Source organism: Panthera leo, chromosome F3, assembly GCF_018350215.1.
Source record: "Panthera leo isolate Ple1 chromosome F3, P.leo_Ple1_pat1.1, whole genome shotgun sequence".
In the NCBI taxonomy this organism is placed as follows: domain Eukaryota; kingdom Metazoa; phylum Chordata; class Mammalia; order Carnivora; family Felidae; genus Panthera; species Panthera leo.
Window position 1 is genome coordinate 47,030,798 of NC_056696.1, and position 15,718 is coordinate 47,046,515.

Sequence of the window (15,718 nt, forward strand, 5' to 3'; positions counted from 1 at the left end):
CAAAAGGGCTATATTCACAGATCTATATTTACATTGTTGAGATACCAGTTAGAAACCACTGTATGTCTCGTGCTCCAGGGAATCCTATTGAACTACTGTGCCCTCTGGTTGATCTCCTCAAAACTTGAGTTAAGAAGAAAATACTTTTTGTGTCCCTAACCCTCCATATCCTGGCATAGAAAATTCCACAGAATTCTAGCAATTTTCACCAGAGTAATTTAGTTCTTTCTCCTCACTTTAAGTTCAACCCCAATTTAACCCACATCCTATTAACACATCTGTGATAGCAGATAGAATACCACAACCAAACATATAGAAAATATATAGGAAATATTTTTGCTCATGTAACTGAAAAAGTCCAGAGATGACTGATAATGCTTTAGGCAACCTTTATTTAAAGTATACGTTTTTTTCACCAGGACTTGGTTTCTCCCTTGTGATCCCATAACTCAATATTTTCCCTTTTAGACCATATAGGCAAAAACCAAACTGAATAAATAAAAGATGTGAATAGTGCCAAAACTTGGAAACAGTGATGGTTTGTAAGTTCAAGGAAACAAAAACAAAACATGACAAAAGCACATAAAAGTATGGAAAATTTCAATGGGGTTTTGAATCTAGAAAGAAAATTAATGGATAAAATTGATATTCTAAGACTGAAAACAATACCTGATATTTAAGAACTCAGTAGGTAGCTTCAACATATTAATACTACAAAAGCTCAGAGAATCTCAAGCAACATAGACACACTAGCAAATAAAAACAACATAATAAAAATATTCTACCTTGGCATATTTTAATCAAAGTAGAAAGCTAAAAACAAAATGAAACAAAACCAGAATCATAAAAGCAGCCAGAGGAAAAGATATATTATCTTCAAAAAGATCAAACAAGAGACTGATAGCTGGATTTTTAACAGAAGTAAAAAAGATCAGAAAGCAATTAAAAATGTTTATAAAATTCTGAAATATAAAAAGAAAATAAAGAAAAATACTGTTTTCTCAAATTCTAAGTCAAGCAAAAATGCCACTGAATATTGAGAATGAATGAGCGTGTCTTCAGAAAAACAAAATAATAAACTGAGATTTGTTATGTGTTGACTTCAACCATCACAACCTATACTAGAAGAATATTACAGAAAGTTTTTCAAGGAGAAGGAAAATAACCACTGAAAGAAGAATAGAAATGCAGAAAAAAAAATCTGTGCATACTCCCCTGAGCATTAATGAGACAGACAGAACAGATAAATCAGTATCACTAATATTCTACAGTGAAAATTAGAAGTCACATGCCCCGTGAAAAAACTTCCCAAAATACACGCCAGTATTGAGATGAACTATATTTGAATGACTTGCCTTCTTATAAAATTCACATCATTTCTTCCTTTTGTATTAGTACAATAAGAAATTGACCCTAAGAGTACTTTCTGTAAGTCCAGAAGTTATCTTCATGTGTAGACAGAAAACTAAGGCGGAAAGCTAGCAAGTGAACTGCCAAAGTAAAATGAGAATTAAGATCTCCCCACTTTCCATTAGTTCATTGATTATGGCAAAGCTGATTGCTAGGTATGACCAAATTGTGTGCTCATGGATATCAGTAAGTATAACAGCTGTATGCATTTTTCTTCAAAATAAACACATGCTCATCACCGCATTTAATTTCATTTCATATGCACATTTCATAATAGTCTTGCATTATTCTAATCCCAATATTAGGGAGGCATTTGAAGGCCTGTCCACGTTTATCCTGACAGAAGTAGAATCTGGACTGAAATTTAGTAGTATAGATTCCTGGCACCAAAATCATGTTTGCCCTTCCTAAAACAGAATATAAGGTAAAAAAGAAACAAGCTACAAGAATGAGTTATTTGGATTAAGTGTCTGAAACACTCTGAATTATCTCATTTAGTGTGACAGTATTTCTCTACACCTACAACTTGATCACTTTCACCTTCCGATTCCATAGTTCTGCATGAGTTAACTCCAAAGAACATTAAAAGTTCCTGTCACTACCAAAAGAATTCCAAATATAATTTGGCAAAAGAAGACAGGATATTTTCATTCAGGAAACTCTTTTTAATTGCCATCTCATTTTGTGTATGCTATCTTCCTCTGAAGAAATCGTATGCATTCCCTTCTAAGAACATGCAAACCATCATGATTTATGAGGTCCCAAGTTTTTTAATTTCCTGAGGATGATAAGGTAAAAAGGACTTTCTTGCTGTCACTAGTAGTTGTAAATATGTTCATGATACTTTGTTTTAAGGATTTAAAAAATCCACTATTATTACTAAAGTACATCAAGCGCATGGAATGGAGATCATCATTTTTAAATAGGGACTGTACCACTTAGAGATATGAAGAGAGAAGAGAGGTTAATATTTTAATCACAGAACAGAGTCATCTCAGGTGTATACAGTGACTAGTAGCATGGAAGGTAATATGAAATTAATAGACATGTAAGTTCATGAACTCTGAGTTCAAGAATCCTTTGTGGAAAAGTTGAGGAAGAAGTTCTAGCACTTTAAGTGGATCTTGCCAGGAATGGGGAGAGCCTTGTAGCAAATGAACACAGAGACAACTAGATGACTTTCTGCATTTCTTCTTCAGGGTCTTATTTTAATTTGCTTCATTCCTTTATCAGTCTCTGCTACCCTTGAGCTCAGCCTGTTAGATTCTGATTGTATACTTTCACATTGCTCAAATTTGGTGACTCCCATTTTATCTCGAGTGGTTTTTCCCTGCTCAGCACATGCACACACACCACCATTCACCATTCCCACATACATCACACATATGGCATAAGGCTGGAGTTTTATTTTTAATTTGATATTTGCACATTGCATCACAAATCAGACGCTATGTCAAATTATAGGATCACGCATTTCTTCCAATATAAGAAGTACAAAAGAGAAAACTTACAAACTCCCTTACATAAATATGTTTACAAAACTGTCTACGTTTGCCATCTATCAGGAGCTATAAGGCAGATCTGGCATTATGGAGGTTGGAACCCTAGTGTAACTGATATTTCCATCACAAGTTCCAAGATTTAAATTCAAACACTTCTAAAAATCTTCAGATAATATATAAATAATTTAAGAATCAGTTTGTATAGGTTAACTACAGTTGATAAGGTTTATATGGCAAAGCTGATCGATTTAGGCATGGCCCCATATCAAGTAAAATCCACCTTAATCCTACCGCTAATGGTAAAAAATAAGGAAACTAAAACTTATTTTTAATAATTTTGCCTATTTTCTTCTGAAACTATACGAGGTCCATGGAATCAATACCTTGGATACTGATCCAGGTGAGCAAATTTAATTCTAGATTTAATATATAATTGAGTGATTCAAAGGCACCAGCTGAATAAATGAGCATCAGAGAGCTGAATGACACAGATTATTCATGCCCATATTTAGATCTGATAAGGAGTAGGTCCACTCTTCTTATATATCACTTATACTTCTTATACAAAAATTAAATTATCTGTAACATAATGAGTTAAAACATTAACACATTTAATTTTCTCACTCATTATGCTATTCACTCATTAAACAAATATTAATTAAGCATGTGTGCTAGTTACTGATTGAAGTATTACAGAAACAGCAATTTAAATTCAATTATGGCCCCTACATTTATGGAAGGATTGCATTTCTGTGAGGAAGCAGACAAATAAAAAATAAAGCAAAGAGAACAATATTAAGTAATCCAGTGTTGTTAAAAGTATTAAGAAAGAGAGAAAGAAAGGATTGCAAGATAAATACTAAACGCTGGCAAGCTTTTAGCTGTCAGTGAATGTTTCTCTTAATAAATGACATTTAGGGTAAGTTTTAAATAATGTGAGAAGAAGCCAGTCTCTTGACAAGTGGGACAAAGAGCATTCCAAGTCTATAGTACAGAGTATACGAAGGCTATGAAATTGGAAAAATCTTGGTGTGTTCAAGGAGCTAAAAAACAGAGCAAGTTGTTAAGAATCAGGTTAGCGGTGTCTGCGTGGGTCAGTCGGTTCAGTGTCTGACTCTGGATTTCAGCTTAGGGCATGGTCTCATGGTTTCTGGGTTTGAGCCCCTCATCGGGCTCTGCACTAACAGTGTGGAGCCTGCTTGGGGTTCTCTGTCTCCCTCTCTCTCGCTCTGCCCCTCGCATGCTCATTCTCCCTCTCTCTCTCTCTCTCTCTCTCTCTCTCTCTCTCGATAAATAAATATTAAAAAAAGAAAGAGTCAAGTTAATGACAAAGAGGTACAAGTGAGTTGCTCAATATAACTGATAGCTTGTGCCACACCCCTCAGGGGGTTGCAATAGGAAAAAAAAAATACCATAATGATGAGGAAATGTGAGGCCTATCATGTATTTAAGGGAACGGGAGATATTTAGTCCAAAAAAGGAAGTATTTAGAAAAGAAAAGGGGGTGCCTTCAACTTCCTAAAAAATAATAATAATATAAATGCACATTAAACTGTCATCGGCTTGTATGAAGGTTTTCCAGTTGGAAGAACTAGGGCTGATGTATAGATACTTTGGTGTTAGGGATTTGAAGTTATTAAAAGGAGGATGCTTTGGTTGCTCAGAGATGTCCAAAGACCAAATGGGCTGCTTTGGGACATTTTCCTTTTCTTAGTATAGGTTAGATATTTAATAATAAAGATATTTTTGCCCCAACCATGAGTTTTCCTATATTTTCGTGTCATATTAGTCACTCAAAACAATCCTATTATTACCATTATACTTATAAGGAGCTGGTGCACATGCATGTGAGATTGTAATCCAAATGGCAAATGAAGACTTTCTCTTTATGATGAACATATAATTGAAGTAAACACTGAAATACAGAACTTGTGGGAGTCCAAAATTTATCCCCATGGGTTCTGCAAATTCCCACACGTACTTTCGGATGCAGCACATTAATTCAGATGTGAAAGATGTGAAATGCAGCCTAAGCAATTTACACAGACATAAAACATAACAGAATACTGGAGACTACTGAAGATCAGTAAAGAGGACAAAAAAGTTTTCATTGCCACCAGAAAAATTACAGACACAATTTCAATTAGAAGAAAAATAACATTATTTTTAAACGGTGCTTTGTCCAATCACTAAAGCACGAGCCACAAAGGAGCTGTAAATGTTTCCTTAACCCCTATATGCCTCAAACCTTTTGAAAAGTGCTGCTCATCTTTTAGTTATTTGGGCTTCTGCCAATCTTCATCTTCTTGAGATTTCAACATTTCTACCTAGCTTCTTGAGGTATTTGAAAATATATTCTCCCAAGCAACATTCTAGTGCCAGTTGTTAATAATAATAATAATAGAGGGATATTTACTAGAAATTGTTGCTTGATTTCTGTTTTCTTTGGTTTCTTAACATTACATTGCCTAAGTTCACACAACGGATGCATGGCAAAACTGGATTTTATGACCAAATCTACCCAGTAAAAATAACTCCAATGCTGAATTTCTTAAAAAAGATAGCAACTCATGGGTGTTTCTTCTCCCACTCATCACTCAACGCATTCTAATCTTCAACCTGCCTCCACAACGTGAATGAATCTGCTCAAGTTGTCACAGACTTGTTTTAAATTCAGGAGATACTTTTGAATCCTCATTATTACTAAAGTCTTAGCAGTATTTGACAAAGTCAACCATTTTTTTAAATATTTAAAATATGATTTTTATAATAGTTGATTCTCCTGGTTTGTAAATTTCTAGATGACAGAGATGAATACTGGATTTAATCAGGGCTCTGTATCCAACAATTCTCTTTCATTCTTGCTCTATTCTACCTACCAGGTTAATCTTATGTATTTTCACAGCATCATGCTTGCCAATAACCCCAAAATTAATACCTTTATCTCAAAACTCTTTCTTGACTTCAGAACACAACAACATAATATATAAAAATCTTAAGGTGTCCACCCCCCTCAAATCTATGCTTTATCTACTAGTGTTTGTCTGAGCTATTAAACCAGTCTTGGATTCAGGCACTCGAGGCTGAATTTTGAAGACAACATTAATTCTACCTCTTTATTTTCATCAATGAAAATTTAGTTGATTTTGTCTTTAAAAGATCTCACAATATATCTACGTATTTCCATATAGCTCAATGTTGACATTCCTGACAAACTCCATATTCTGCAAAATCATGCACTGATAAAACATAAATTATACAGAAAACAGGATTAACGGTAGGCCAGTCAAAATCTATGCAACTTTGTTTACCAGAATATTAACAAATAAATAAGCATATTAATAAATGGATATGTGAATAAATAAATTAATGAATAATTGCTACTTCAGGAAATGACTTGAATAATCCAGGCTGGCAAAGCTTAAAATAGCTGGAGGCTGACCTTTATATTAAATATGTGTGTGTGTGTGTGTGTGTGTGTGTGTGTGTGTGTTCGCACGCACACACATGTATACATTCGTAGTAGAAATGCTAGCTTATAGATAGTTACAACTAAGGTGGGCACAGGAAGAATGCAACTGTTTCAGGAGCTGTGTATCATATAAGATGGGAATTGGGTTCAGCCACTCACTAATCTATTTTCCATTTCTATAATTATATTATAGGATATCATTATAGTATATTAACATTTCATGTTATTTATATTAATATAGTATAAGATTTCAAACATATATATAAACGTAAGATTTCAAACGTATATATAAAACGTAACCTTTTTGGATTTTTTTTATAGGATAATTTTCTAGGGATGTACATATGCATGTGCAAGTTGATACATGTATCAATTATGTGTTCATATGTAGTGCTGATTATACTTCATGCTATGGATGTATTATAGAACCCTTCATACCGTGAAGGACATTTGGGTAGTTCCAGTTATGCTTACTATAAGTAAAGCTATTATAGACATTCTTGTACAGGCATTTTGTGAACATAACTTTGTCATTCTCTGGGATAAATGTTGAGGAGTTTAATTGATGGATTGTATAATGATTGCATTTTTTTTGAAAGAAGTTGACAATGTATTTTCTAGAGTTATTATACTATTTAAAATTATGCCAGTACGATTGTCCCAGTTTTTCTGTATCTTCACCAGCATTTGATGCTGTCACTATTTTTTTAGTTTAGCCATTATGTTAGGTATGCAGGTTTTAACTGAATTTCCCTGATTATGTTGAACATCGTTTCATGTGCGTATTTACCATTTGTATGTAGTCTTCATGACAAAGACATCTCTTTACGTCTTTTGCTCATACTCTAACTGGATCATTTGCTTTTTATGACTGAGTTTTGAGAGTCCTTTATAAATTCTAGATAGTAGATCATTATTAGATATGTGGTTTATAAATAATTCTTACCTTGTAGTTTGTTTCTTTATCCCTTAACATCTCCTTGTTTATCTCTTCTTAACAAAGGAAATTTTTATGAAATCAAATTTATCAATCTCTGTTATTATGTATCATGCTTCTGGGGTCAAGTATAAGTAGTCTTTGCCTACCCTTAGATCCTAAAGATTGTTTATTTTTTTCCTTAAAAGTTTCAGAATTTTGTATTTTACATTTACGTCTGTAATCTGTTGTGAGTTAATTTTTGCATAAGGTATGAAAATTAGGTCCCAGTTTACTTTTTGCCTATGAATGTCCAAATGCTCCAGTATCATGTGTATACGTATAATTTCATTGCATATATACACGAAACTCTGATTTCGGATTTGTCTATTTCTTTTCAGGTCTATCAGTTTTGGCGACACATCATTTGCAGGGGTTAGGTGCGTACACATGTAGGAATGCTATCTTTGGTGGAGGGACTCATTTATAATATAATATTCTTCTTTGTCTCTCATAGTTTTATTTTTCCCTGAAAATGGAGGGATCGCACCACATCATTCCTCAGGTTCTAAGGCCCCTGGTTGGTTGCCTATTTTTCTCCCCTTTTCTGAATCTTAAGTTAGTTTTATATGTAATTCCCAGGGGTTTTAGTTGTATGTGGTGGAAAGAACAGGGAAAACTATGCTACTCCAACCTCCCAGAAACAGAAATCCCAGGCACTCATTTTAACTTTCTCAGAGCTGAAAAGTGCCCGTTTGTGCAGCAGCCAAAAAGAATTTTCCCCTCTTGCTTAAAGTTATTATTTTTTTCCCACTATACTGGCTCTATAAATACAGGAAAAATTTGGTATGCAAAAATACAAACTCTGTGTGATACTGACACAAATCCTCTATTTAACTACTTGGCTGAGATAATTTGCATTATACAAACATACATGATAACAGAACAGACGGGGTTTTCTTCTGTCCACTCTCTTAATCCTTGGTTTGAGTTTTCAATACATCTTCTTCCCCTGAATTAAAAGAAAACTTTTATAAATGTAAATATGATTAAGACCCTCCTATATGTTACTTTTGCCATAAGTTGTAAAACAGAAGATCCTAAATCATCTTTCTCCTACCTATCTCAATAATTACATTCTTGGCAAAGTACTTTATTCTGTATCTTCCAAATATGCTAACTTTTTAAAGTTTCTGAAACATTCAAAGTTATTTTCCATCTGAGGGTCTTTGATTATGGTTTTCCCAGTATTTAAAATGCTTTTTAAACCCAGATTTCCCTTTTGCTCCCAGATTTACATTGTCTAATTTTACTTACCCTTTAGGTATCAAATCAGCCATAAACATCTGAGGGAAACCAGCATGGTATCCAAGATTAGAATACTCTTCTTTATGTTTGTTAGCATGCTATTTTTTTTCTTTTTAAATCACAAGACACATTTATTTGATATCATGAGGCCTAAATTCCCTTTTTTTTTAATGACCCTTATACCTGGAACCCAAGATATACCAGTACACGGCATGCAGCTGATCCTAAGGTACCTTGGGTTCCCCATCTTGACACTGCTCTTGAGAAAGAGCAAAGCACTTAGTTAACTTAGTATACTTCACACAGTAGGTGGAGAAAAAAAAAACAATTGCATGCAAACACACATACAAACACATATGAAACACAAACAAAAAACAGGCATTCATGCAAATCCTTGGGACCAGTTTTTCTTCTGGGCAGCTGCAAGGTATTCTAGAATTCACCCAGGAGACCATCACTGCCTGTCCCTTGAAACTTTCCCCTGAAGAACAGCCTCAGGGCATTACTCTCTCTATTGACCCAGCCCAAATTTTATCACCCTGCCACTGAAGAGCTGGCTCCTTCATCTTCAATCAGGGAATATTTTCCCCTTTTGAACACCATAGGGGATGGAAAGGGTGGTCCTGCAGGCAGAGGTCTTTCTCTCTGGTTAACTGCTATAGGACCTTTTTTTTGGCACAGCACCTAAAGAGTCAAGGGATAGTTATGTGATGACAGAATTAAAAAAAAAAAATCAGTGAAAGAAATAAAACATGACAAATTTTCATGCATTCTCACCTCCTAATTTTCAGGAATATTAATGAAGTTGGAAGTGACAGGAGATCTTCTGGTTAAACATAATGAGTTAAATGCACTTTGTTGTCTTCATCTCCATTTCCTTTTGGAACCTCACTAATATTGCAGTCAGAGGATTTTTTTAATGTTTTTAATGCTTATTTGTTTTTGAAGGAGAAGGAGAGAGTGTGAGTGGGGGAGGAGCAGAGAGAGAGGGAGACTCAGAATCTGAAGCAGGTTCCAGGCTCCAAGCTGTCAGCACAGAGCCCGATGCGGGGCTCTAGCTCATAGACCGTGAGATCATGACCTGAGCTGAAAGAGACTTAAAGTAGTGAGCCACCCAGGCTCCCCCGGAGGATTTTTTTTAAATGGGCATAAACCAAAAGGTTAAAAAGAATAATATGAGAGACAATAAAAGGAAATAAATGTATTTTAAAAAAAATTTAGAAGCTGGAGAAGAGATGAAGTAATGGTGGAAACCGTGCTGAAATCAGGAAGTTTGAATAAGATGCATATGGTAAGGTCTCCAGCTCCCCCCTTCTTCCCCCCAACCCCCAGGAGGCTTCAAGCCAAAAATTTTACAACAAGAAAAGTAAAAACTCTCTTTCGAGAAATGGACTTTCCAAAAAGGGGAAAAACAAAAAAAAGTAGCTATAGGTCTGTAGCATCCCTCAGTGACTTGTTCTACTCCCAACAGCAGACAAACTTCCATCCATATATGAGACCCTGATTAGATGAAGATAAAAGTAAGGAGTAACAAATATTTCTGAAAAGTCTATACCATGATAGATAATGGTAAAAAAAAAAATCAACCTGATCAAATATTAGGACAAAGGAAAAAAATACTGGGAAATAAAAAGTTTCTTAAAGGAAAAACAGAAGGTATTGCATTACTGAAACACAAAGAGGAGTTTATTGAAAAAGGAAAATCAGATAATCAGAATTATAATGTGCTTTTTGGAATAAAGATATGACTGCCAAAACATGAAAATTTCAAAAAAGGAATGGAAAAAAAAGATTAAGGAAACCTTGAGACAAGGGACAAAATTAAAAGCAATGAAATATCATTGAAATCAATAAGAAATTTAGAGAATTTTTCCAAGAGGTCCACTAGCCAAATAATAAAAATGTAAAGAGAAGGAAGAAATGAAATGGGTGTAAATTACCAAGTAAATTGCACCGGATTATTTTTGAGTATTGAAGGTACCAGTGTTGAGAATGAAATAATTTCCTCTGTGCTACATACAATTAATGAAACACACACACACACACACACACACACACACACACACACACACACAACCATGGTGAATTTCTAGGACATTGTAATAAGAATGACAACACATTCTTAATAGCAACACCAAGAGGTAAAAGGCAATAAATCACTAACACTAAACATCTAAGTAGGGCTACATATAATAAAATAAAACAAAATGTGAAAGCTACCCAAATGTCCAATACTAGAATAAATCAATACAGTGGAATACATCCATACAGTAGACTAATATACACTAATGAGTACATGATAGAAGTCCATATAATATAATCTCACAAAAATAATTTAGAGAGCACAGACTAAGAGCAAAAATAGCATATACTCTTTTAGACTCTTTTCATTAATGAAAAGTACAGAAGAGACCAAACTAATCTATTGTGTTGGAAGTTAGAATAGAAGTTGTGCTGGGAAACAGTGACTAGAGAATAGAACAACGGGGGACTTGCAGAGTTCAGGCAGTATTTCTTGATCTGGGCGTATATGGCATAAAATTGTTTAACATATAGACATTCACCTAATGTACATTTATATCTTTGTACCACTTTTATGTAAAGTTCATTCTTCATTTATGTTTTTTTTTTCCTTTGCAACAGAATTAAAGAATTACCAAATTATAGTTAAGGAGGTTCCCTACAGAACAGATATGCAGTGGGTTTAAAAACTAACCAGATAAATCAGAGTAGGATGAAAATTTGAATTAAGTTGTCAAAGGAAAACAAATGAGACAATTATTAACTTTAATTTAGAGATATAAATGCCGGGGCATCTGGGTGGCTCAACTGGTTAAGTGTCCAACTTCAGCTCAGGTCATGATCTCATGGTCTGTGAGTTTGAGCCCCAGGTTGGGCTCTGTGCTGACAGCTCTGAGCCAAGAGCCTGCATCAGATTCTCTCTCTCTCTCTCTCTCTCTCTCTCTCTCTCTCTCTCTCTGCCCTTCCCCCACTCATGCCCCGTCTCTGTCTCTCAAGGATGAATAAACATGAAAAAAAAATTTGAAACACAAATGTCATATAAGAAATACAAGGCAATCATAGTGTTTTATGTATCTTAGCTAAAATAGTCATATAATCATAATATAAAAAACAGAATATTATTTGATGAAAATGGTAATACTACTCTAAATGGGAGAATCACATAGGAAAGCTCAGTGTGGGACTAGATATAACAGAAACTCTCATCTTTTAAAATAAGAAATCATATAATTTCTAAAACCCTAATATCAAAAACTAGTCATGTAATATAAAGGAAAAGCTCAGAAAAATTAAACATGTTCAAAATAATACCATCTGGGGTGCCTGGATAGCTCAGTTGGAGAAGCATGTGACTCCTGATCGTGGGGATGTAAGTTCCAGCATGAGTTCAAGCATGAGCTCAAGTGGGGTATAGGGACTACTTAAATAAATAAAACTTTACAAAAAATGATGCCAAGCAGGAATTTATACTTAAAAATTATTAGAGACCTGCTATTTTTGTTATTAGCCTAGTAATAGTTACTAATTTTTAAATGATGTATTCTATTTATAAGTAAATAGTAACTTTATTTTTTTTAATGTTTATTTATTTTGAGAGAGAGATGGGGGTGGGAGGAAAAGAGAGAGAGAGAGAGAGAGAGAGAGAGAGAGAGAGAGAATTTCAAGCAGGCACCACACTGTCAATGCAGAGCCCAATGAGGGGCTCAAACTTACAAACTGTGAGATCATGACCTAAGCCAAAATCAAGAGTCAGATGCTTAACCAACTGAGCCACGCAGGTGCCTCTATAAGTAAAAAGTAACTTTACTTTTTTTAATTTTTTTTAATGTTTATTTATTTTTGAGACAGAGAGAGACAGAGCATGAATGGGGAGGGTCAGAGAGAGAGGGAGACACAGAATCTGAAACAGGCTCCAGGCTCTGAGCTGTCAGCACAGATCCTGATGCGGGGCTCAAACTCAAGGACGGTGAGATCGTGAGTCGTTCGCTCAACCGACTGAGCCACCCAGGCGCCCCAAGTAAAAAGTAACTTTAAAGATACATACCTAAAAAGAATTCTAGTGGGATTAATATTTAATTAACATTTAATCTATAGTTAACTTATAATTTGTGATTATTTTCACAAAAATTTTTCTTATTAAATATTTTCCACATTTTTCCCAATACACCAATTTGGTCTTAATATTAGATTTTGTTTGTTTTATGGGGCTAGTGCATAGCTTTACAAGTATTATGAATCAATGAATGTTGATGTTTATTTGCCTGAATTTGAGCTGTATTAAAAAATAGTGCTTGGATAATATATTTTTTTAATTAGTAGCATTTTTGTTACCATAATTGTGCTGTTCCCAAATAGGGTTAGAAGTATGACTGAAATCTAGATGGAGTTTTTAGATATATTTTCATATAGAAACATATAAATTTTATATGATTTATTGATAGAGACCTGATAATATGGACTTTTCTAGCATCTCAAAATGTAAGAAGGTATCATTAAATGGTTATTTCTAGGTAAAATCTTACAGTTTGCCTTTAATAAAGTGATAAATATCATTTATTTATTGGAAAGAATATATACATGTGTTCCAATAATGCCTGAAAGGTACAAATATATATTTTGCATACTTGCAAAATATTACATATGTATTTTTTATGTACATGTTCAACAGTGGGTTTGCTTCAAATTATTATGGTAATGTTTAGTCAAAAAAGTATAAAAGAGTACATAAATTATTTGTTAAATAACTAGTGCTCAGGAGATCAGAGTTATGTTGTATTTTTCTTAATTCAGAGCCTACATTTGCTTAGGAGGAAAGCATTAAGGCTGGATTGGTTTAAAGAAATGCTGTAGCTGTTAAAATAAATGACTTGGAAATTAGTCTGAAGTAGCTTCATACAGGCTCTGCAGCCAGTTTGCTAAATATAGACACTAAATTCTGCTGCTTTTGCTAAAGGGCAATCCAGAGACAGCTTTGGTATTATTTAATAAATGACACAGCTTCAGAATAGCCGAAATGGTTTAGTCAATTTTCAGTTATAGATGAGATCTTATATGTATGTGTGTGCATACATATATAGATATAAATACATCACTTAGCATTTGGCCATTCTATTCAACTATTTTTTGTTTGTTTGCTTTTAACGTTAATTTTTGAGAGAGAGACAGAGTGTGAGCAGGGAGGGGCACAGAGAGGGAGAAACAGAATCTGAAGCAGGCTCCAGGCTCTGGATTGTCAGCGCAGAGCCCGATGTGGGGCTCGAACCCACAAACCATGAGATCATGACCTGAGCCAAAGTCGGACGCCTAACCGACTTTGAACCACCCAGGCGCCCCTATTCAACTATTTTTTAATTGATGAACCTGCACCAGTCACTGTAATGGACAAAACCAAATAACAAAACAAAGAAGATGAATAAGGTATGTTTCCTGACTTCACCTGACCTGAAGGAATTCACCAACTTAGAAGCACAGAAAAATAGATGATCAAAAGTCACTGTGTTGTTATAATAAAGGGAATTACAACATACTATAGGAGTATCAAAAATAAGTAATGGAATACCCAAAATACTCATTAAATTATTAGGATTGATGCTTTTCTGAAAAAAAATGAAGCTATGCTGATTCTTAAAGGAAGACCTGTTTGTGTTTTGTTTTGTTTTGTTTTGTAAACATATCGGAAAGATCAAATTATTCCAGGCACGTATGCACTGCAGGGGACAACATGAGCACAAGCTTGAAGGTGAGAGAGTGTTTCATCTGTATGTAGTAGGGCTGGAGTAGAAATTCATAGTTTAGTATTGCTTGACCATAGAATTCAATGCAAACAAAACCTAAAAGGGGGCAGGGCATAGTTCACAGAGGTTTTTGAATCCAGAGCTAATTTCAATTTTATTCTATGGACATCCAGAAGGAGACGAATTTCTAGCAGCAAAACAGAAGCTAACATTAAGTATCACAATCCAAGCACAGAAAACCATAAATGAAAGTTACACCACTAGCAATACTGACAAAGATGGAGAGGATATGGAGAGCCTGAGCAAGCTCAGTGGGAAGAGGTGGTTGGCAAGAGTTGGGATATAAAGGCGAAAGAGAGTCAAAGATGACTTTCGGGCAAATGATTGGGTGATGCTGCCCACTAATAAAACAAACAAAAAGTTGTGTTAAAATATGGTTAAAATATAGATTTTGAGTTCAGGGTTTTTTATGTTTATTTATTCTTGAGAGAGAGACACACACACACACACACACACACACACAGAGTGTGAGTGGGGGAGGGGCAGAGAGAGAGGGAGACACAGAATCCGAAACAGGCTCCAGGCTCCAAGCCGTCAGCACAGAGCCTGACATGGGGCTCGAATTCATGAGCCACAAGATCATGACCTGAGCCGAAGTTGGACACTTAACTGACTGAGTCACCCAGGCGCCTCAAGTTCAGTTTTTTTTATATTCAAATTTTCTGGTAGAATTATCCAGCAAGAAGTTAGAACTCAAGTGAATGGTAGATATATAGAGAGAGACATCAGAGTAAGAGTAAAAAGTGATCAATTAAACTTGAGAAATTAAATCTATGAAGGGTGGATAAACTTGCAATATTGGCAAATCCTAGGAAAATAGCAACTTTTTAAAAGATAAGAAGAGGGATGCCTGGGTGGTTCAGTTGGTTGAGTGTCCGACTTGAGTTTAGCTCAGGTCATGATCCCAAGGTTGTGGAATCAAGCCCTGTGTCAGGATCTGTGCTGAGAGTGCAGAGTGCTTGAGATTCTTTCTCTCTCTCTCTCTCTCTCTCCCCCCTGCGCCCTTCCCCATACCCTCTCACTCAGGCTTTTCTCTAAAATTATATATATATATATATATATATATATATATATATATATATATATAACATATTAATAATAATTAAAAATAAAAGATAAGAGGTATCTCATTGAGAAAGGATAAGTAAAAGTAGAATAAGAAGATTAAATGTTGCAGACCCCAGGGGGACATAGGTGGCTCAGTTAAGCATGTGACTTCGGCCCAGGTCATGATCTTGCAGTTTGTGTGTTCCAGCCCTGTGTCAGGCTCTGTGCTGACAGCTCAGAATCTGGA